The sequence below is a fragment of the Pongo abelii genome, chromosome 6 (assembly GCF_028885655.2).
Source record: "Pongo abelii isolate AG06213 chromosome 6, NHGRI_mPonAbe1-v2.0_pri, whole genome shotgun sequence".
Lineage (NCBI taxonomy): Eukaryota > Metazoa > Chordata > Mammalia > Primates > Hominidae > Pongo > Pongo abelii.
Window position 1 is genome coordinate 74,633,394 of NC_071991.2, and position 25,081 is coordinate 74,658,474.

The following is a 25,081-nucleotide window of genomic DNA, read 5'->3' on the forward strand; positions in this document are numbered from 1 at the left end:
AAGTGGAAAAGAGAGGCCCAACTCTCAAATAATTAGCCTTGGTTAATGAAGACTTTTAAGATATGGCAAGTTGATGTTGATAACTTCTTTGGGACATAGGGAGATGATGAAAAAGATTGGCAGCTATAAAAGAGAAGTGTTTATTAAAACACTTTTTAAATAGCCTGGGGATATAATAAAAAGCCATCTTTAAAGGAATTTATTAAAATAAAACCTAGATGGAATTGATAATTTCACCACCTGCAGCTTTCACAGAACTTTCTTGGCTTTTGTGAAAGCTTTTATAGACTTCATGGAAAGCTTAACATACAGTATCTAGACTTTGCACTCTTTATTTTGGTGAATCATATTAAAAGAGGTTTATGGTTCATACTAACAGGAAAGTTTCCATATTTAAGCAAACAATGATGCATGTAAAACACTTTTCTTCTCAACATGGCCAGTGATTAAGGGGTGGATACATAAACACCTTATCCTATAGATAGTAAAGTCATTTTTTCTTGTGAGTTTATTGGTTTATAGAATGCTTCCCATTTATTGTCTCTTACCTTCAAAGTAAGCCAATGGGGTATGGCAAGCAGGTAATGGGATTCTTAATTTTAATATGAAGAAAATGAGGCTAAGAGGTGAAGAGATTTGCACAAGGTCACACAGAGTTACAAAGGTCACACTATATTTAAGAGGGAGAATGGGAATATAAACTCAATATTTGAATTATAAGGTCAAAACTGTTTCTCTTACCTTATAGGAGTGTCACGAGGGTCAAATGAAATAATGTATCTGGCCCTTAGGCCAGGCTCTTTCACAAGCTACGTGCTCAGTACATGTTAGTTGTTATTATCACTACTATTCTTATTGGACAATGACTGTTTGCATATGAAAAACATCATTCAAATCTTTACACATTTAACTGGAAAGCTGCAGTGTAAATAATGCCCTCTATAGGTAATAGAACCACTGACAGTATTTTGGGTTCCTCAACAAAGAAATTTGACAAATAACCAAGTCTATTTCTCTCTAAGCTTCTCTGTAATACTTTATTGGCTTTGTTAGCTTAAAATCAGACATTTGAAGAGAGGATATTCAGTATACCTCAAAATCCTCAAACATTTGACTTCTCTCAGGCTCTTCTTTTTCAGATCTGTCATCAGTCAAGGGTTTGAGGGCCTTGGGGAGGTATACAACTTGGTCTTCACAGTACTATGGGATTGTTGCATTGTCACAATTGTGTCTCCCAGATGTTGTCTGTGAGTGCTCACCTGCTGTGTGCTGTTTGCTATACAATATATGATTGTCTGGAGTTTTGAGTCCTGGGAAAGAGGCTGACATTTGTTTAGTCCCTGGACTTACAGATAGAGTATGAATTGAACAGTACTATTCTGTGACAATAAATGGTATGGATGATAGCGCTAGGCTGGTGTTTGCCTTGTAAACTGACCTGTGCTGAGCCGTGGATGTATCTGACATGAGCCAAGCCTCAGTTCTTGAGGAACCAAAGGTGCAGAAGAGGCAGCCTTTGCTAGTTCATTAGCACAGATGAGTACTATAAACAAAAAGTCTGATTGCTAAAATTCATTTACATATGATTTAGGTCGAAATGAGACATCATGACCAAAAAAAAAAAAAATTCCATCAATTTCCTGTTTTTATATCATGTTGAAATAATAGGCAATGACTACTATTTTTGATTATCAGACTTGAGAAAACTACTACAACAAACAACTAGTGAGTAGATTTCCTATTTTTTTCCCTGACTTCAATTTGAGCATTGGAATACTGATGATAGGGCCTATGAGAGGTAGACACAGCTGTCATCAGGGCCCCAGGAATCCCGAGAGGGAAGAACAGAAAAGATGAGGCCAGGAGGGGCCTATTTGAAATATACAAGCGGAATGGCACAGATCATCATAGAAATGAAAAAGAACAAAAGAGGACAGGAACGCAGGCTTTTCCTTCTTTGATTTTATAAAATTATATCAATTTCACTATCGTGACCTCAAAATGAAATCCAAGCTTTCCTTAGGGAGCAGAGACAGACCAGAAAAAAAATTATTTGGGAGCTTCAGCCCTATTAACTCAAATTAGGATGAAGAAAGGAAAGTGCCTGGCATTACTTTTTATAAGAACAAACATTATCTCACCCAGAAAGACAATTGTTTCAAGTCATTTCATTGTTCTAAGCCTTGGCATGTATTTCCTTGTTCTAAAATATTGAAAATATATATTATTGAAAATGAATATTTCTAGTCAAAAGTAGAATTTAATGTGTAAGCTGAGGATGTGTAAGCACTGGTGGGAAATCTCCTTTGACCAATAATATATGTTTCCTTATTGCAGGAGAAGTCATTTTTAGCTCTTCTCATATTTTAAAACATATTTTCTGACTCTGTTAATGGATTCAGATTTCAGAGGCATTGTATAATGTGTGGAGCTGGTGTGAATAGTAGGGATTTCCATATCCAGTAACTGTTGAAGTGGTTCAGTCATGGCTCTGGGAAAGTCACCCTGGCTGTAGAGTGTTTTCATAAAGATTTGATCCTCATCAAACACTTTTAATGAAAATCTTCCCAAATCATCACTTATCACCAAGTATTTACATAGTGTCCGTTTGCAAATGAATCTGCAGTGGATAGTTTTCAAACAGGTTAAGCACTCGTGGTCCGTACTGCCTACTGGAGATTTACAGGAAATAAGAGCCTGGGATAAAAGAAAAAAACACCCCAAGATAATTTTTATGCAAAGACAAATGATACCTTAATTGGCAGCCTTAAGATTGGATCTGAAATGCTGTGGCCTTTAAAATCTAAATGGCCTATGCAGACTCAGGTGCTGCAGATACACTAATAGAGACAATCTTGTATTCTCAGATAAATGCTTGGGAGCCTCTTGCCTGCTGTCATTTAAGGTTATGTGGCAAGTAGGGCAAGAAAACCAAAAGAAACCGTGAAGCCTGCACATTCTAGGACTTACAGGGTGTTATTTCTGTTAGCTGTGGCAGGCATACTCATGATAAGCATTTCTAAATAAAGATTTTAGCCATAGAGGTGATGAACTGATGAGAGCAGGCTCTAAATCTTTTGCCTTGTTCCTAAAATGTGTGGGCATCTGGTGGCTAAAGAATCAGTTATCACCTCCCACCTTGGCTACTTAGTGAGAAAGATGTGGTTTTGGTAATGGGATAAGCATGGCAGAATCTAAGTTTTATAGAGCATTCAATTAATGATTTCGGAGTCCTCTTTAAGAAAAAGTCTGAAGTATGTTGCTTTTGCAAAATTTAAAAAAGAAATATGTGAAAACATGTTAGGGCCCCTCCCAGGCTTTGGTCAGGACGTAAGTGAAGAAAGGACACTGATATTCCAATTTTATTATCTCTGTGGTAAAGCTGCCCCTGCTTCTGGTATGTTTGGGGAAGAGAAGGTCTGAAGACAATTTTTCTACTAGTCAACATTTTAGGGTCTCAGGTTAAGCTGTTGATTCATTCATTCATTTAGTTTTTACTAAATTCTAACATGAAATGAATCACTATTTTGTCATCACAGATTGTGAGTCTTGAAGGATAGGTTACCTTTTGTTTTCTGAGAGTAGTCCTTTGCAGTAGCAATAGTGGAATGGAAATAAAGTGGTTTAGAAAAAAAATGAAATGTCCCTTGATTGTAAGTTTCCTATAGATCATAATCAGCTATCTATAATTTGCTGGGATAAAAGTGAATTGTATAGTTTCCAAATTCTCAGTTTCTCACTATTTTAATGAGGTTGGAATAGATCAGGCTAGTTTAGAACTAAAAAGTGGGTATTATTTGTATACAGGCATGACAATGGTTATGATAATGCCATAATAATTAGGATAGCAAAAGTCAATGAGATATGTATAAAAAGCCTGTGAAGTCTCCTGCTGCCAAGACACTTTGGTGTCTTCTGAGATCCTCTTTACTAGGCTAGTGCTCCCATCTCCAGCTTCTGTGGTTGCTGAAAGCTCACAGGGACACCTTTTCTGGAGGTTGGTTCTAGGCAGACAGGAGGTGCTTGGGAGGCCCACAGCCAATGACTGACTACTGTGGAGGAGTGGCAGCTCAGCCTCCTTGCCTCTGGTTGGTACAACCTGTGAGATTCAATTCATGCTCCCAAGCTCCCTGGGGGACCAATCTGAGGCCAGGCTTCTGAAGCAACCTCATTATCCACCCTCTTTCCCTAATCTGCCTGCTTCCTCCAGCTTCTAAAAACCACTTCCTCAATAGACCATGTGCCCATATTAAGTCTGCTTCTAGGGAATTCGACCTAGGACAGACTCTTAGCAAAGTCAGACTAGCTTGAGTGTTTTGTATTTTCACTCAAGTTTTTTATGAATGCTAGTGACAAAATATAGGAGAAAGGATAGAAGTAGGGAATACAATTCTATAATCTTAGTGTCTAATGCCTGACTAGCAATCAACTAAGTGAACTTTAAAATTAAATATGGAATAATTTTATAAGTAGTTGGCATCAAACCAGCACAATGCCCTTCTCCTAAGAAATGTATTTTGCTAGTCATTTTGTAACCAAGCCACACTTTCTGGCATGGTTTGACATTTGCCCCCTGGTCAGGGTCAGGCATTCTGTGATACCAGACAGCCAATTTCAAGCATTGCTGGAGCCACAAAATGAGCCATTCATATGACAACAGAAGAGGCAGGTGATGCAGGATGCTCAGGCTTCTCTTGGCAATTGTGCAGCAGGGCCAAAGCCAGATGCCAAGCTGCTTTTCCATCTGCTGTTGACTCCACTCTGAATTAGCTAAACAGGGCTCAACACTTGTTGATTAAAAACAGTTACAGCTTTGAAATGAGCAATTGGTCTTTTGTCAAGGCCAGACATGAACTCATAATAACCAGATAACTGATATTAATATATTTCTGATGTTCAACAGTCTTTCTCAGTATCTGCAGAACAGTTTGAACAGGCTTGGTAGTTGTGATTTATACTCCTAAAAGTCCATGTGGAGGCAAGTTTTGGAAGACCTTGCCTTGAAGTAGCAGATGTTTTGAAAAGATAGTTAAATTGACCTTTTCTCCTCCATTTCATATTTGAAAATGAAACTACTCAGTGAATTGGGCTAGTGTGCCTGGAATGTTGAGTGTCAGGAGGGAGACGCAGGAGATGAGGTGGATAGAAATGGGGCAAGATAATGAAGGACTTTGCAAGTATTTTGGACCTAAAAATAAACAACCAAATTTTAAAAATGAACCAAAGATCTGAACAGCCCTCCTACCGAAGAAGATATACAGATAGCAAGCGAGTTCATGAAATGATATTCAACCTCATGTGTCATCAAGACTGCAAATTAAAAATAACCATATGACCACTACATACCTATTAGGATGCCCAAAATTTAATATACTGACACTAAATTCTGCTGAAATCATGGAGCAACAGGAACTCTCATTTATTGCTATTGCAAATGCAAAATGGTACACCACTTTGGAAGACAGTTTTGTAGTTTCTTTCAAAACTAAACATACTGTTACCCTGGTTGTGCTTCTTGATGTATACCCAAAGGAATTTAAAACTTATGTCTACACAAAAACGTAAACACAAATGTTTGTAATCACTCTATTCATAATTGCCAAACGCAGGATAAAATATCTGGCAGTTTTAATTGTTCGAAGTGTAAACTATAATCCTTAAAGCTGGATCAATGTAAAAATATCAAAGCTAAATAACATATTTAGTCAAGGAGTTACATAAAAGCTTTCATATATCAAAAGTAAATAACATTTAGTCAAGGAGTTATATAAATTGGATTTGAACTTCCGAATGAGTAGTCCATTAATAATAATTAATCTCACTTAGAAATTATGTTAATTTACAGTGTTTTCTTATTTATAGCTAATTATTTCCCAATGATAGTTTTAAGTAGCTTTTGTTAAACCATATTTAATCTACATATAACTAGGAAAGATTTTGTAGAAGACAAGCAAATGATATATTCCTATGAATCTTAAAGATTTTTGGTATATCAAATAATTCTCAATGTATCATAAATACCTTTTTAACTAAGGCAAAAATTAAAAATATTCTCAGAATCCAAGTATAAAGGCTGGTCTAAATTTTTTTTTGAAATAATTGAAAGTAGTAGGAGTGCATAAAACAGGTCTGAGTCCAGCACCTAAGTCATAGTAAATAAGTTTCACTTCATTTGTTATTTAAGAACAATTAGTCAACAGTAGTTAATACATTGCTATATGTCTATGTCACAGATCAGGAGTTGATAACCATTTAGAAGTATTAAGCCAGTGTTGCATGTGAGATAAGGTGGAGGTTGCTGATCTCTGAATGTTTGGGTGATTGTGGTATACCCCTATCTCAGGTGATGTATGGAGGCCATACTGACTGTTAACGACAGTGAACAGGGAGGTATCATACTGCCTTTGTCAGGAAGTTTCAGTAAATGAATGAATCCCAAGTGACAAGCAAGAATTTTTGGGTTGATGATGGATCCGCATCACCAAAAAAAATCTTTGAAGGGAATCTCTATTATTTATGCTTCTCCCACACCCTTTCTAATATTAGTTTTCTCCTTTTTGGTTGAGAAACCCATGCCATGTAGTTTAGTTGGTGCTGACTCCCCCAGCGTCACGTGGGTGGAAAATCAGAATATCTCTGCCCCCACTCTACAACAATCACCCCACTGTACCACAGTGACTCATACAGAAATGGGTCCCAACCCTGACTGTGCCAGAATCCTGTCAGGACCATTCCCAGGCACTGCAAGTTGAAGTAGGTTGTAGCCAGTCTTATCTGTAACCAAAGTAGAATTTTCAAAGGTTGAAATAATTTTTTACTCTTATGCTTAATAATTTAGTCTCCGTTCACAATAAAATATAGGACGTTTCCTTACAATATGAAAATCATCAGAATTGTTTATGTTATGAGACCTTAAGAGAATACTTTCTGCCTCATCCAGGGAGTGAAAGAAATAATAGGTTTCTCCTCAAAAGAGCTAAAAATAATACAGCATAGGCATTTATCCCTAATGATTATTTTCTTGATGTAAGAACTGAACTGAAAGAACTCAGAGGCAGCATCCATTCATTGTGAAAAATGTTTTCCTCTCACCAGTCACTTTACAGATGTCTCTTGTTAGGTGCTGGAATTGAACTTTCTGTGATTGAAAATGGCCACTTTTTCTCTCTCTTTAACAAAGGACCATTAGAATGTCAGAAAGTTCTACCTAAGGAATAAAAAACTCTAACATCCAATGTACTCTGCACAGTGAACTCTAGATTATTCCACTTGTAAGTAGACTTAAAATGGTTAGACATTGAAATATGAATTCCCTGTGTTGCCGTAGACAGGACAATGTCTGCTTGTGTTATTTTGGGTATAACAAAGTCTCTGATGCCCATTTGGTAAGAAAGACTTTTTCTGACAACACTCAAGATAAAAGGTGCTCTTTTTTCTCAAAAAGGAAAAAAAACCCAATAACTCCCCAAATAAATAAACAAAACCCAAACAGAATGGGAAATAAAATGTATACAGTGATAAAGTACCTATTTCTAGCTCAAAATATTGTCTGGTTGATGGTTTTTATGTCTGGGGAATTGAATAGTTTTACTTGGTCTTGCAGCAATTAGGAATGTGCTGGAGTTGTATCAGTTACTGCACATTTTGGTCAAGCAGGTGTCAAATATCCAGGGCCTTTAGCATAGTTGGGGGTAGGTGGAAGAATAGGCAGGTATTGAGAATCCTAAAGCAAAATCTTTACTCCAACCAGGTGATAACATTGTCAGCAAGGGGCATTGTGGAGCCTTGAGAACCTAGGAAGCTTATAGTTCCTGCTTTGCTTCCCTTTACTTCATGCAGTATGTTCTTGTATTCTTCATTTCCAGTAAAGTTACTTGTTTTCTTCTCTTTCTGTCAATCATTCCGGCATTACCTTTGTGACAACAGTCCAGTAGGCAGGTAACACTGTAAGAAGACATTTGTCAGGAAGCGCTTTAGAAAGCATGAACTTCCTTAGTCTCGGGAGTTGTATAGATCTGTGCCATAGGCATTAGGAACAGTCATGGAAAGGGCATAGAGATATGATTAAGGACACTCTTTTAAATGGCTTTGTTGATCTATCACAAAAAGAGGGACAGGCTCTTCAGGATTTAGTAAAGAAGGCTTACTGTAAGGAAGTCACCATTCTGACACTTTGTATGGGATATGAACCAATTTAGGACACTGGGGAAAGATTAATGATGAAAAGGCTAGACTGGGGGAGATTAGAGTGAGATTTTCTTTATTGGATTTCACTAATTCCAAGATGCACATTTTTCATACTATAACATTTCTAAAAATGAGATGTGTCTTATTAATGAGACTGTGCCATCTTTAATTGGCAGTATTTTTTCATTCTAAGTAGAACATAAAAAATACATCTTGTAACCAGTGTCATCTTAGAAATATGGTAACTACCTAACAAAACAGGTTTAGAATGACACCAACTTCACATTAACTTAAGACATAAAACCAAAGTTATATCTTATGTGAAATGTTTCATAAACTACATATAGCATATTATAGACTGAAGGTGGAATAATTCTTGAATAATCATTTCTGTTCTTTCTACAACGCCTTAAACACAGAGATCTGCTCTTGATATTGCTTTTCCTCTCATCAGGCTGCATTCTTTATAACATGCCGGTGATCACGTGTTTCATTCACCAGTGAATTTCCAGCACTGATGTTACATTAAGTTATCCATTGCTAGGGAATCCTATTTAAATCATCTTTGATTTAAAGTTATCCATTTCTAGGGGATCCTATTAAACCATCTTTGATACCACAACTTTACAAGAAGTTATCCATTGGCAAGGGATCCTATTTAAATCATCTTTGATACCACATAAGAGATACTGACCTTATGCTATAACTACTTTCCCTTGTATAAAGAACATTCCTTAGGTCAGTTTTCATAATTATTGTTAAAGAAAAGAATGTACACATTTTTAGCTGAGACAGAGCTTTAAGTTTAATTTTATAAAATAGTTACCTTAAAATGAATAATAGGAAGGAAAATTATTTTTAATTAAGGATGGAAGAGTTATAAAGGAATGTAGGGAATATTATATATGCTGGAATGCAAACTTAATAAAATAAAGATGTTTGAAAATTTCAGTGAGTTAAATGACACAGCCATCTAATGACTGAAAAAGGGTTTTTATAAATAATAATGGCTTTTGCTATTAAATATGTGTGGTATATAATACATAATTAGGGGAGCAGGGGCAAGATGGCCGACTAGAAGCAACCACATTTGGAGGCTTCCATTGAAATAAATGATAATAAGCATGTGAATTCTTCACCAGCAACCAAGGTATCCCGGTTCTCTCAGCAAAATTGATGAGAAGGCTGGCGTGACCAACAGAAGGAAGAGCAGTGTGGTGCAGCAGCCTACCTGAGAGCCACAGGGGAAGGGGAACCCCCTCCCCCCAGCCAAGGAAGGCATCGAGTGCGCTACCCAGTTGGGGTGACTGTGCATTTTCCATGGAACTGTGCAATCCATGGATCGGAAGATCCCACTCACGAACTCACATCACTGGGGCCTAGCATCCCAACCCCGAAATGCACAGATTCTTAAACCCTCTCAGCTGGAATCTGCTTAAGCCTACCAAACTCCTAGGGGGAGAGGAGACCAGCACCAGCTGCCGCTGTCTGCCGTCTAAGTCATTTGAGCTCCTTGAGGGAGAGGCAGCAGCCAGCACTGGGACTCACAACTGCCTAACATGCTAGTCTCCCTGGGTGGGGGAAAGACAGCACCCATTTCTATAGCTCCCATTTCTATAGCTGCGCTTTTCCCCTGCTGGGGCCAGGGAGGCTGGAAGGCTTGGTTCCAAGACTTGTCCCCACAGCCTAATACACTGGCTGTGGCAATCTGTGGCGAGAGTGCCTCTTCAGGCCTAACCCTGACACATCCTTCCTCAGTGGGTGGAGCTTTCCCTCAGGATCTCCAATAACTCCAGCCAGAGGCTCAGGGACAGAATTCAGATCTCCCTGGGCCTGAGCCCCTAGGAGGAGGAGTGGCTGTAGTCTCTGTGGACCAGTGGACTTAGCCTCTCCTCCTGGTAGTTCTGAGGAATCTGAGCAGCCCAGACAAGTGGGTTTCCCCCTAGCAAAACACACCCCCCAATCCACCAAGGGACAAAGTGCTTCGTTAAGTGGGTCCTGCTCCCTGTGCCACTCAACTGGACGAGACCCTCCAACAGGGGTTGTCAGATGCCCTTTATAGGAACGATCCTGCTGGCATCAGATTTGTGCCCCTCGAAATCAGACGTCCCAAAAAGAGTAGGCACCCATCTTTGCTGCTCTCCAGCCTCCTTGAGTGACATCTCCGGGCACGGGAGTGAATCAGATGAATAGGGCCTGAACTGAACCCCCAACAAACTGCAGCGGCCCAACAGAAGAGGGACCTGACTATTGAAAGAAAAACAAACAAGCAGAAGGCAACAACAAGCATCAACAACAACAAAATGGCCCCCACAAAAACCCCATCCAAGGATCAGCAGCCTCAAAGACTGAAACTAGACAAACTCGTGAAGATGAGAAAGAAACAATGAAAAAATGCTGAAAACTCAAAAGGCCAGAGTGATTCTTCTCCAAAAGATCACAACGTTTCTCTATCAAGGGCACAGAACTGGACTGAGGATCAAATGGACGAACTGACAGAATTAGGCTTCAGAATATGCATGTTCTAACCCAATGCAAAGAAGCTAAGAAACTTGATAAAAAATTAGAGGAATTGCTAAGTAGAATAGCCAGTTCAGAGAGGAACATAAACGACCTGCTGGAGCTGAAAAACACAGCACGAGAACTTCGTGAAGCCTACACAAGTATCAACAGCTGAATTGACCACGTGGAAGAAAGGATATCAGAGTTTGAAGACCACCTTGCTGAAATAAGGCATGCAGACAAGAATAGATGAAAAAGAATGAAAAGGAATGAACAAAGCCTCCAAGAAACATGGGACTTCATAAAAAGACCGAACCTATGATTGATTGGAGTACCTGAAAGAGATAGGGAGAATGGAAACAAGCTGGAAAACACGCTTCAGGATATTATGCAGCAGAACTTCCCCAACCTAGCAAGACAGGCCAACATGCAAATTCAGGAAATACAGAGAACACCATTAAGATACTCCACAAGAAGATCAACCCCAAGACACATAATCATCAGATTCTCCGAAGTTTAAATGAAGGAAAAACTTTTAAGAGCAGCCAGAGAGAAAGGCCAGGTTACCTACAAAGGCAAGCCCATCAGAGTAACAGTGGACCTCTCAGCAGAAACTGCACAAGCCAGAAGAGATCTGGGGCCAATATTCAACATTCTTAAAGAAAATAATTTTAAACCCAGAATCTCATATCCAGCCAAACTTAGCTTCATAAGTGAAGGAGAAATAAATTCCTTTCCAGACAACCAAATGCTGAGGGATTTTGTTACCACCAGGCCTGCCCTGCAAGAGCTCCTAAAAGAAGAAGTAAATAGGGAAAGGAAAAACCAGAACCAGCCACCGCAAAAACACACCAAAATGTAAAGACCGATAACACTACAAAGAAACTGCATCAACTAGTGTGCAAAATAACCAAATAGCATCATGAGACAGGATCAAATTTACAAAATACTAACCTTAAATGTAAATGGGCTAAATGCTCCATTAAAAGACACAGACTGGAAAATTGGATAAGGAGTCAAAACCCATTGCTGTCTTCAGGAGACCATTCTTACATGCAAACACCCACAGGCTCAAAATAAAAAGATGGAGGAAAATTTACCAAGCAAATGGAAAGTGAAAAAATCAGGGGTTGAAATCCTAGTCTCTGACAAAACAGACTTTAAACAAACAAAGATCAAAAAAGACAAAGAAGGCCATTACATAATGGTAAAGGGAACAATTCAACAGGAAGTTAACTATTCTGATTATATATGCACCCGATACAGGAACACCCAGATTCATAAAACAAGTTCTTAGAGACCTGCAAAGAAACTTAGACTCTCACACAATAATAGTGAGAGAGTTTAACACCCTGCTGTCACTATTAGACAGATCAACAAGACAGAAAGTTAACAAGGATATTCAGGACTTGAACTCAGCTCTGGATCAAGGGAAACTTGTAGATGTCTACAGAACTCTCTACCCCAAATCAACAGAATATACATTCTCCTCAGTGCCACAAGGCACTTAGTCTAAAATTGACCACATAATTGGAAGTAGAACACTCCTTAGCAAATGCAAAAGAACTGAAATCATAACAAACAGTCTCTCAGACCACAGTGCAATCAAATTAGAACTCAGGAATAAGAAACTCACTCAAAACCACACAATTTCATGAAAATTGAACAACCTGCCCCCAAATGACTACTGGGTAAATAATGAAATTAAGGCAGAAATCCAACAGTTCTTTTAAACCACGAGAACAGAGAGACAACATACCAGAATCTCTGGGACACAGCTAAAGCAATATTAAGAGGAAAATTTATAGCACTAAATGCCCACATCAGAAAGCTAGAAAGATCTCAAATCGACACCCTGACATCACAATTAAAACAGCTAGACAGGCAAGAGCAAACTAATCCAAAAGCAAGCAGAAGACAAGAAATAACTAAGATCAGAGAAGAATTGAAGGAGATAGAGACACAAAAAACCCTCCAAAAAATCAACAAATCCAGGAGCTTGCTTTTCGAAAAAAATTTACAAAATAGACTGCTAGCTAGACTATATAGGAATAAGAGAGAGAAGAATCAAATAGACACAATAAAAATGATAAAGGGGATATTACCATTGACCCTACAAAAATATGACCTACATCAGAGAATACTATAAACACCTCTGCAAATAAACTAGAAAATCTAGAAGAAATGGATAAATTCCTGGATGCATACACCCTACCAAGATTAAACCAGGAAGAAGTTGAATCCCTGAATAGACCAATAACAAGTTTTGAAATTGAGACAGTAATTAATAGCCTACCAACCAAAAAAAGCCCAGGACTGGATGGGTTCACAGCCGGATTCTACCAGAGATACAAAGAGGAGCTGGTTCCATTTCTTCTGAAACTATCCAAACAATTGAAAAGGCGGGACTCCTCCCTAACTCATTTTATGAAGCCAGTGCCATCCTAATACCAAAGCCGAGAAGAGATGCAACAAAAAAAGAAAATTTCAGGCCAATATCCCTGATGAACAGCAATGTGAAAATCCTTAATAAAATACCGGAAAACCAAATCCAGCAGCACATCAAAAAATTTATTCAGCGTGATCAAGTCAGCTACATCCCTTGGATGCAAGGCTGGTTCAACATATGAAAATCAGTAAATGTAATCCATCACATAAACAGAACCAAAGACAAAAAACACGTGATTATCTTAATAGATGCAGAAAAGGCCTTTGATAAAATTCAACATCCCTTCATGTTAAAAACTCTCAATAAACTAGGTATTGATGGAACATGTCTCAAAATAATAAGAGCCATTTATGACAAACCCACAGCCAATATCATACTGAATGGGCAAAAACTGGAAGCATTCCCTTTGAAAACTGGTACAAGACAAGGATGCCCTCTCTCACCACTTCTATTCAACATAGTATTGGAAGTTCTGGCCAGGGCAATCAGGCAAGAGAAATAAATAAAGCGTGTTCAGACAGGAAGAGAGGAAGCTGAGTTGTCTCTGTTTGCAGACGACATGATTTTATATTCAGAAAACCCCATCATCTCAGCCCAAAAACTTCTTGAACTGATAAGCAACTTCAGCAAAGTCTCAGGATACAAAATCAATCTGCAAAAATCGCAAGCATTCCTTTACAATAACAATAGGCAAACAGAGAGCCAAATTAGGAATGAACTCTCATCCACAATAACTACAAAAAGAATAAAATACCTAGGAATAAAGCTAACAAGGGATGTGATGGACCTCTTCAAGGAGAATTACAAACCACTGCTCAAGGAAATAAGAGAGGACACAAACAAATGGAAAAACATTTCATCCTCATGGATAGGAAGAATCGATGTTGTGAAAACAGCCATACTACCCAAAGTAATTTATAGATTCATTGTTATCTTCATCAAGCTACCATTGACTTTCTTCACAGAATTGGAAAAAACTATTTTAAATTTCAGTATAGACTCAAAGAAGACCCTGCATAGCCAAGACAATCCTAGGCAAAAAGAACAAAGTTGGAGGCATCATGCTACCTGACTTCAAGGTACACTACAAGGCTGCAGTAACCAAAACAGCATGGTACTGGTACCAAAACAGACATGTTGACAAATGGAGCAGAACAGAGACCTCAGAAATGACACCACACATCTACAACCATCTGATCTTTAACAAACCTGACAAAAAAAAGCAATGGGGAAAGGATCTCCTATTCAGTAAATGGTGCTGGGAAAACCGGCTAGTCATATGCAGAAAACTGAAACTGGACCCCTTCCTTACACCTTACACAAAACTAACTCAAGATGGATTAAAGACTTAAAAGGTAAAATCCATAAGCATAAAAACCCTAGAAGAAAACCTAGGCAATACCATTCAAGACATAGGCAAAGACTTCATGAGAAAAACATTAAAAGCAATTGCCACAAATCCAAAGTTGGCAAATGGAACCTAATTAAACTAAAGAGCTTCTGCACAGCAAAAGAAACTATCATCAGAGTGAACAGGCAACCTACAGAATGGGAGAACATTTTTGCAATCAAGCCATCTGACAAAGGTCTAATATCCAGAATTTACAAGGAACTTAAACGTATTTACAAGAAAGAAACAACCCCATCAAAAAGTGTGCAAAGGATATGAACAGACACTTCTCAAAAGAAGACATTTATGTAGCCAACAAACATAAAAAAAAGCTCAATGCCACTGATCATCAGAGAAATGCAAATCAAAACCACAATGAGATACCATCTCATGCCAGTCAGAAAGGCAATTATTAAAAAGTCAGGAAACAATAGATGCTGGTGAGGCTGTGGAGGAATAGGAATGCTTTTACACTGTTGGTGGGAACGTAAATTAGTTCAACCGTTGTGAGAGACAGTGTGGTGATTCCTCAGGGATCTAGAACCAGAAATACCATTTGACCCAGCAATCCCATTACTGGTATATACCCAAAGGATTATAAGTCATTTACTATAAAGACACATGCATGCTTATGTTTATTGCAGCACTATTTACAATGGGAAAGAGATGGAACCAACCCAAATGCACATAAATGAAACACTGGATAAAGAAAATGCTGTACATATACACCATGGAATACTATGCAGTCATAAAAAGGAATGAGATCATGTCCTTTGCAGGGACATGCATGAAGTTGGAAACCATCATCCTTAGCAAACTAACATAGGAACAGAAAACCAAATACTGCATGTTCTCACTTATAAGTGGGAGTTGAACATTGAGGACACATGGACACAGAGAGGGGAACAACACATACCAGAGCCTATTGGGGGGTGGGGATAAGGGGAGGGAACTTAGAGAATGGGTCAATAGGTGCAGCAAACCACCATGGCGCATGTATACCTATGCAGCAAACCTGCACACTCTGCACATGTATCCTGTTTTTGTTTTTTGTTTTTTAGAAGTAGAGAAAAAGAAAAAACTTAAATGAAATATATAAGAAAGGAAAAAAAACCCATAATTATGTACTATATATACTATCTACCTACTTAATATTAAAAACTATCATTTTAGAAATAAATTATATAGTTATACAACAGTTAATCTTATTTATTCCTGCTTCTAATAATTACCTAAAACATAATTCAGGTGGTATTGCATTAATTAAAATATATATATATGCTGTATATGTTGTATCTTTATACCTTGTGTTACAATATGAGTCATGAAGCTATTATGGCCACATAAGGATCTGACATTTGCTTTTCACTTTTTATCACCTCATTGTTAGATCTTGATCTCTGTAGCATATTAGTTTTAATGAAAAAGAAAGATAATATAATAAAATATGGGAACTTACTATTTGCCTTAGAAACTATAAATATTAATCTAAGAATATAAAGTTAGGCTTCTCATGAAGACTGCTCTAATAATGGAAATGTTTTGGTATTATGAAAAAGTTATAAGAAAGCTACTCTTAGGTTAATGATAGGGCAATGCCGGACATTCTTGATTATTTGGAGGCATTTTTCTCTGTCTCATTGTCAAATGTATTCCATGATCTCACTCTCACTTTTTCCTAATCATCTTTTTCTATTTCTTTTTCTCCCACTTCACTCTTTCCTGTCACCACAGTCTGTCATTCCTTGGTCTCCGCATAGAATCCAGTCTGTCAGTATGAATAGACAAAGACCATAAGCTTCGCAAGGTCAGAGACTGTGTCTGTTGACTCTCCACTTCATCCTGGTGCCTATTACATTGCTCTCACATGGCAGGCACCCCAAATTGCTTGATGACTGAAAGAATTCTGAGTCTGTTATAGATGTGAAGTAGACACTGTGTATGAATTTTAGGCTATGTCCAAAGAGTGTTTATTACGTTAAATAGTGCTCATTTGGTTGTTGCTTTATTACCATTGTTATGCATTGTTTTATTAGATTTGAGTTGGTTCCTTGAAAGAGGGATAATGTATTCTTTTAATTCCTCTAGCTAAAACTAATTAACTTTTGCACTCCCTTTCTACAAAGGTATGAGTATGATATGATAGCTTGAGACCCATGAATAGTTTTACAAGTTAGAGAGGACTCCCAGGCACTCATGCAAGCTGAATTTTCAAAGTGTCACTGAATATCTGATGATCATGTTGAAATCCTAGGCAGGGATTAGAAATGATGGTTTTGCCCATGGCCATAGGATTTGCTTTCTTTAACAGAAGATAATTCCTGAGAAAAGTCTCAAGTTCTGAAATGAAAATAATAATAATTAATAATAATAATAAAGCCAGAACTTTACTAATGACATATTTACCTTTTCATGTCTTGTGTATTAAAGAAAATTGTTCCTGTTATATGTATTGACTTAGTAAATGGGAGCCTATTATTATAACATGTAATTTATAACATGCTAAAGGGTTTGTTTAAGATAATAAAATAAAAATAGAACATTTAAAAATTTTTCAATTATATTGGTATTTCTTTGACATCGTCTTTCTTATCAATAAAAAAATCTTCCCAGTGTTTTTAAAAAATATATATTTAAAAAAAAATATGGCTGGGCACGGTGGCTCATGCCTGTAATCCCAGCACTTTGGAAGGCCGAGGCGGGCAGATCAGGAGGTCAGGAGATCGAGACCATCCTGGTTACCACAGTGAAACCCCGTCTCAACTAAAAATACAAAAAATTAGCCGGGTGTGGTGGCGGGCGCCTGTAGTCCCAGATACTCGGGAGGCTGAGGCAGGAGAATGGCGTGAACCCGGGAGGCGGAGCTTGCAGTGAGCCGAGATGGTGCCACTGCACTCCAGCCTGGGCGACAGAGTGAGACTCCGTCTCAAAAACAAACAAACAAACAAACAAACTATATCTATCTACCTATCTGTCTGTCTATCTATCTATCTATCTATATCAAATTGTACTGCTAAAAGGGTACCTAAACTAGCACTAATAAAAGTGATTTTAGGCAGAATATGCTCCTTTTCGTGGCTCTAACAGAAGATTTGTGCTTATATCAGCTCCATGGGGACATAAAGTGAGAAGAGAATCAGAAGGAACAACTCCTTTGGCAGATTACTTTTGTTTTTGCAATTTCCTCAGGTCTCACAGATGATTTCTGGTAGTATTACTGGCTAGTGTTTTAAGCATGCAGATTCTCGTGTTGCTTCCTAGGTCCTCACAGTTCTAGCTAGGGGAACTTTCTGTACCTTAAACTCTTCATCCTTACAGTGGGAATAATTAAAAATAATAACTATAATAATAATAATAACTTATTATTATATAGGATTGTTATCAGGCTGAAAGGAGTTAATATATATAAAACCTTCCCACCAATGCCTGCAGCATATTAAGTACTCAGTTAGTATCTGGAACTTAATTCGTATCACTAAGTCTTAGCTAATTATCACCAGATAATTATCATCGTCATTATAATTACACAAAATACTTTCTACTGGTGTTTCTAATAGTCTTTAGTTGCTTTCCAAAAATAAAAAATAAGACTAGTTCCTTAAAACCAAATCATCCTCTTGGTATTCTTTTATTTAAAAAAAAATATCATGTGACTTATATGACTCATTTATTTATGTTGGGAGATCTATTTAGGCTAAATTAAATGTATTTATTTTAATATTGATGAATGAAAGTGATTTGTTTTTAACTGCTCACTGCAACGTAAAAAAGCTCCTGAACAATTAACCTAGATTCATATAATTTGCAGTTTTTTGCTTTTTGTAATATTAATCTTTTTGCTGAACCTACAAAAATATTCTTACTGTTCTGTGTTTCAGTTTCATTTCATTGTCTTTTTGCTTTCAGGTGGAGACCAATTCAAAGCCACACATTTTATGCTGTTATAATACTTTTCCAGTGTCAAAAAGAAAGGAAGAAAATTAACATTGACTTCAATTTTACTTATATTCTTATTTAACAACCTCTTGAGGCAGATACTATCTTCACTTTATGAGGAAGTATAAAGGTGCTAAGGTCACACAAATCATAAATGGTAGAGCTTGGTTAGAATTGAGGTCATCTGACTCTAAGGGAGTGATCATTTCTCCAAGTCGCAGCACACAGTTCCCAGATGTGGACAAACATTCATCCAAAGGAACATCAGAAAACTTTATTTGGTCAGAAATAAATTGCTAAAGCTTACTTTCTTGGTGATTGTCCTGGAGAAATAGCATCAACCATCTTAAGTGAATTTGCACCTTGGCAAGTGTATGAAAATATGTGTATCTATGTGTGGGAAGAGAGAACAGCATTGTTACCGACATATTTCGATGCTAATAAACATTTGGGCCACACCTCCCATTGTTCCTGCCCATGATGGCCCTTGGCAGGACTGGATCTGCCTTTTTGTGGTCTGAAAATAGCTCTGAAAATGTCACGATCTGGTGTTTTCCCCTCAGGTGGAAGCAGCCTGATCTACATAGGTAAATGAAGTGGAAGATTAAGTAATTATTTTCAGAATTTGATTAATGTGGAAAATCAACATGAAAAATTTTAGCATCTCGAGCTATTTTTTCCCTCAATTGTGCACGTTTAAACCTTAAGTAAATATTTCCTTAGTCTTTTCTGTGATTTTAACACCAGGATTGAAGAGGACAGCATACAAGCAATTTTAAAAGGGGTTTTAAAAACTCCTGGAACAAAAGATGTAAGTGTGGGCCATACAACCATAGTGGTCTTCAGCCTGAGACAGTGAGGGTCAAGGAACACAGGCATTGGTCCCAAGGCCACACCATCATGTCTTCTGGCTCTCAGCCCCACTCTCCATCAGTGTTCCACTGCACCTGTTTACACAGCTGACTGCTCCATCTTTCAGACTGTGTGGAGTCACAGCCTTGTCTCTAGGACTGGTCAGCTTCTAAAAGGGCCATCCTTATTCAAAAAGCCTTGTACTCTCAAAGACTTTGTACTTTGCCCCTAAAGTGTAAATCCTCCACAGCAGCTAAGGAATAACTTTACTATTATAAATTAATAATAATAATTCAATAATTATCTGTGAAAATTTGTAATAATTTATATTATTTTGAAGAGTTTAAGCTATATTCCTCCATGTGCCTTCCCCTCTTGGTTAATGCCCTGGCTACCACTTCCTTGGAAGCCTCCATTCTCTGCTGTATCCTTTAGTTACTGAATGGGGCTCAGTCTAGGTTGGGAAGAGGGCAATACTCACAGGTCATTGTTTTGATCTTAGATTCTTGCCAGAGAATGAAACTCTTGGATCAAATCATCAGATGTCAGAGATGGAGCTGGTGGAGGAGATAGGCAAAGGAGGGGAGTTAAATGCAATAAAAAGGAGAATGTGTGCATATATGTGTGCCCACAAGTAATAACTGCTAATTTTATTCAATTTTGTAATCTAGGAGTACGGTAGTAGCCAGTAGCCTCAAGCCTCTTCCTTGTAGCCTTGTTTTTTTTTGGTCATGCATCTCTAAAACTGATTTTTTAAAAAGTTACCCTTTATGCATTTTAGATCTTCATATTTTATAATAAATTGAAAAAAATTGAAAATAATGAGGAAGTATGTTAAGTTCAGTACAGTCTTCTCTCAGTATCCATCAGGGATTGGTTCCAGGACTCCCTTGGATACCAAAATCCACGGCTGCTCAAGTCCCTTATATGAAATGGTGTTGTATTTGCATATGACTTTTGCATATTCTCCTGTATATTTTAAGTCATCTCTAGACCACATGTAATATCTAAAACAATGTAAATACTATGTAAATAGTTGCTATACTATATTTTTTATTTGTATTATTTTTATTGCTATATTGTTATTTTTTATTTTTAATATTTTGATCCACAATTGGTTGGATCCGTGGATATGAACTCACAGATACAGAGGGCTGACAGTATATTATAAATACTGACAGCAAGAGGTAAAATTTTCCATTACTGTTTTACATGTATTCAAAGAAATACCAAAAAAATGCATAAGTAGTTTGATAACCATCATCTGTCTAAAATATTTATATATGTGGATTTATGTATATATGTGTATGTATACATATATATGTAAAATCTAATGTAATAATTGAAACATTTACATTATTCTTTTTTCCCTCAAATTTATACTCCCATTCCACTTTCTGCAAAAATTTTTGTCCCAATGTAATGTAATTTTATGTTTGCAGGATTTTTATCGATCACCCCATCATACTCCTGTACAACAAAAATTATTTATAAATTAATTTTTTATATAACCAAAGGCTTTAAGTATTAATATTTTCTGTGTTGAGTTATATTATAAATATTATCATATAATTGATCAAAACGATATAAATGATTACAAATTTTTGCAGATAATTATTGAATTATTATTATTAATTTATAATAGTAAGGTTGTTTCTTAGCAGCTGTGGAAGATTTACACTTTAGGGGGCAATGACCATGAGAGGGCTGTTTTGTAACATGGAAGGCTGGTGAATGGGAGAGGGAGAGAGAAAGGAGAACTTGCACCTCAGTGACTCTATAGGCAGATAAAGTTTCAGACAGAATATATACAGGAATTGAGGACCTTGAAATTATTTTTTAAAAATTCTGACTTTTTCAGAGTAATATACCATACTTTGAAGAGCCCTGCTATAAGCTGTAGTTCTTGTATTAGTTTTTCTTCTTTCTCTACACTGCAAGCAAAGGAGTTCCATTTGAGTCTCTTCCCAACCATCAGTGATAGAAACAATGTTCTTCTCTTGACTACATAATGGCTGAGAGAGCTTCTGTTTTTCCCCACAGTAGTTTACTCTCCATTTCTCATAGGTTTCCCAAATAGAGTCCCCTTAAATACTCTTTCCTCCCTCAGGGCTTCTGCCATGTAATCCATGACTGTGAATTCACTAAGGTTACAAATATTAACATTTTTGCTATAAGACATTCTGAAAGATATTCTAAAATTAAGTCAATGTAACCAGGTCCTCAAAAAGCTTACAATGTAGTAGAAGAAATAAGATATATACACAAATCACTAGGCAGAGATGGGAAGCTAAAGTATTATAGATGGGTGGATGGGGAGGGGGCGGATGACAGGTGGAGATGGCCCAGAGCATCAAAGCGCAAGGTGTCACCAGAAAATGGGAGTTGTCCAATCTGCCTGGAGCACAGACCAAGCTTAAGAACAGGATTTCTGTATCTGCAGTTCGAAGTGTATCTGTAGAACAAATGTTAAAAAGTGCTTTTGAAAAAGAGGTAGTGACTGTGTTAGTTTTGTTTGAATGTGTCAGTTTTGAAGTCAAGTAAGTAAAGAAAATGCTAATATGCTAGATTTTTAAAAATCAGACTTCTTCATTATAGAATTTATTAATTCCCACCAAAGTTTCGTACATCAGGGAAAGCCAGGAGAGACGGTCACACAAAATTATTTCCACCTCATTTTTTTTTTCTTTTTTGAAGGATATCTAGTCAAACGAGGCTGAGGAAGAGGCTTAGAAAGAGCAGTTTCAGAAATAGATGTAAGGAAGCAAAGATATTCTGGAGTCAGGTTGCTAAAGCTATAACATGTGGAATTGCTTTGATGGCTTTGGCAAGATTGCTCACAAGCAGAGTTGAGCTGTAATATGGCTAACCTGGTGGTCTGTGTGAGGTGAGGGCTGAACTAGCAGGGGGTACAGAGGAAAAAAAACCGAGGCAAGAAGTATTAAACAATTGCACAAAGAAAAAGTGGAAATATGTATCTACAGTTGAGTAGTTTAAGTATAGTTGAAGTGGGAACAGAGAGAAATGTATACGTATGTGCACACACACACACACACGCAACCATTACACACAACCATTTGCAAAAGTTGAAACTTTTAGTTAACTTGATGTTGAGGCTTCCTTTTTTTCCAATTTACTTTTATTTTTGTGATGTTAAATCAGAAGTTTAACTTTCATCTCCTTCTGGGTTTATATTCAAATGAAACAAAACTTCTTATCTAAAAACACAAAACATCTGGACAAAAGAACTGCTTACTTTTTTTGATGTTTTCAATGTTAGTATTTTTTCCAAGAAGTAGAGAAATATCTCTGGATGGTTATCTAAATTGTATAATTTTTGTACCGATATGGTATATAGGGCAGTGTCATAGTTTTAATGTTGAAAAAACATTCTTTTAAATTATAGCAAATTATAAAGTATTTATATACATAATATGGCAATATCACTTCAGGAATTCAGAATTTTACCAACTAAAATAAGAAAAAAAATGTCAATTTAAATAAAACATTTAATTATTTAGGTGGTTTACCCCATCTCCCATCTATTTAGTCTGGTTGCTTTGGTATGTCTTTAGATTGGATAAGATTTATTCTCTTCTTGTTATAGGACATCTACTCTGGCATTTTAGATATACATTCTTTAGCACATTGTTTGTGTAATGGTTTAGCAAAAATTATGGCTTTATCCCTATTAATATAAATCAGAATGATTAATCTAATTAGCCCAATCAAATATAAAAAGGCAATCCTTAATTGGTTCTTATTGTAAATGACCCACAAACAAAAGTTTCAACCACCTTCAGAATAAAAAATAAAACACTTAAGCAAGTATAGTAACACTTAATAGAGCACAGTAATTTGACAGCTAATGATTTGACCAACTGTATTATGACTAGATATGACATTTTGATAGAAAACACTGTAGCCTGTTTAATTATTGAGTAATGCATACCAAGGACTCTTAACAATGAACATTTATTTTCCTGTGATAAACTGACATTAAGTAAGAAATAGCGCAATGCTAAAATAAATTATCTTAAAATAAAATTCAGATCAATAATAATCATAACAATAATACATAATAATGGCCCTGATTTATGAGTATTTACTATGTGTCAGTAGCTTCAGATACAATAGCTTAATCCTCAAATAGTTTTGCCTGCTGGAAAGTATCACCTGATTTACAGGTGGCAAAACGGGCTTAAATAATTTAAATGAATCACTTAAGTCCCACAGTAGGTAGCCTTTCTAATATTCTGTGCTGCTCTCACACACTACAACTCATCATTGGTCTTGAGCTTAGGTATTATGTAAGCTCTGACATAAGGTTAATAGATTGTGCTTTTATTTCAGCTCAAATTTTTCATAAGAGATCATGAAAATTTGTTTTACACTGTGTCCTTGTGTTTTTCAGTATTTTGTGTTTCATAAAAATGTAATTGATTCAATTACGTGTGGGCTTAGCAGAAATTAGCATTTCTTAGATTGGAGAAGGAAATGATCTCCTTGATTTGGTTGATTGACAAAGTTTAAATGTTTGACACATGGAGTGGGTATGTATACATGTATGTTTGATCTATGTATCTATTATCTGCGCAAAAAATAATTCTGGTTTTAGATTTCAAGGGTTTTTACAATTGCATAATTTCATAATTTCTGAGCAGAGTCAAATCACTTTGGTGCAAAAAAGCCCAATATAAGGTAAGAAAAATAAAAGCTTCAACTAACTGTGCTTAGAAAAGTGTGTAGGCAGTTACTGGCTGATTGCCAAGAATTATATTCTGCAGATTCTTTTTAAAACTGAAATACACAAAGTTTGGACATATGCTACAAATTCTGAACATAGATTATATAAAAATACCTACTCAATTTCTTGAGATTAATTATAATCTGCTCTAGGGGAAAAGGAAAAAAAAAGAAAAATCTTTGCTTCATCTGGTGTTTGAATAGGGGAGATAGGTTTATTTTTTATGACCAATCTTGCCCTTCAGCCAAAGCTTATACATTTTTTTGCTTAAGATTAGCCTTGTTCCTAGACTTCTGGTAAGTAGCATCTTGTTATTGGGACTGATTTCCCCACAAATGATGTATTTTTTGAAAGACTTGTGTTCAAACTATTGGTATAATTACCATGTAAGAAACCCTAAAATTACGAGACGTTCACAGAAGTTAAGGAGGTAGCACACAAACTGAGAAATGTAGCTATTTCTTAGGGCAATAGGTCCTTTTGAGAAATGTTACTTGGTAATTTGGAATTTGAACATCGTGGAGTTACACACGTGCTTTACCATATTAAGCTTTCTCTAGCATTTGAAGCTTTCCCTACATAAAGCTTGGGGCTCTTATTTGCATTCTCCCCACTGCCAAATGGCTGCCTAGGGCTCCAATACACATCTTCCTCTATTTCAGTGATCTGTGGGATGGCCCTAGAGGCCTTAGAGGTCATTTGAAAGGACCTAAATACTATGTGGAAAAAAAGCAATTAGTCTGCTTATTTATTGATCTTAGGAGTCTAGGAAATGGAACTCAGGACTACTTGTCTTCACTTGGGGAAGAAATTTACCAAGTAGAAGAGGCAGTTGCTTAAGGGAGGGGCGAGTGCCTACTATGTTTCAGGCATTGTTATACACTTTTTATATTAAATTTCCCTAACAGATATATGAAGAAATATTATCTACATTGATGTCTGTAGCTTTGATTTCTCCCCTGTGCTCTGTGTCCACATACCCAACTGCTTAATGGATATTTATATTTGAATATCTCAC

At 36.8% G+C, this 25,081-nt stretch overlaps 1 long non-coding RNA gene across 1 annotated transcript in view; it reads right to left on the bottom strand.

Annotated features, from left to right (window-relative positions):
* Nucleotides 1-2,583: 2,583 nt before the first annotated feature.
* LOC129060384 (uncharacterized) overlaps nucleotides 2,584-25,081 on the bottom strand; it is a 38,900-nt gene continuing 16,402 nt past the window's right edge. Inside the window, exons 3-4 of the long non-coding RNA XR_008527061.1 lie at nucleotides 19,798-19,873; nucleotides 2,584-2,697 (exon numbers count right to left, since the gene is read on the bottom strand). This is a non-coding gene — a long non-coding RNA (uncharacterized LOC129060384). The remainder of the gene's footprint in view (nucleotides 2,698-19,797; nucleotides 19,874-25,081) is intronic.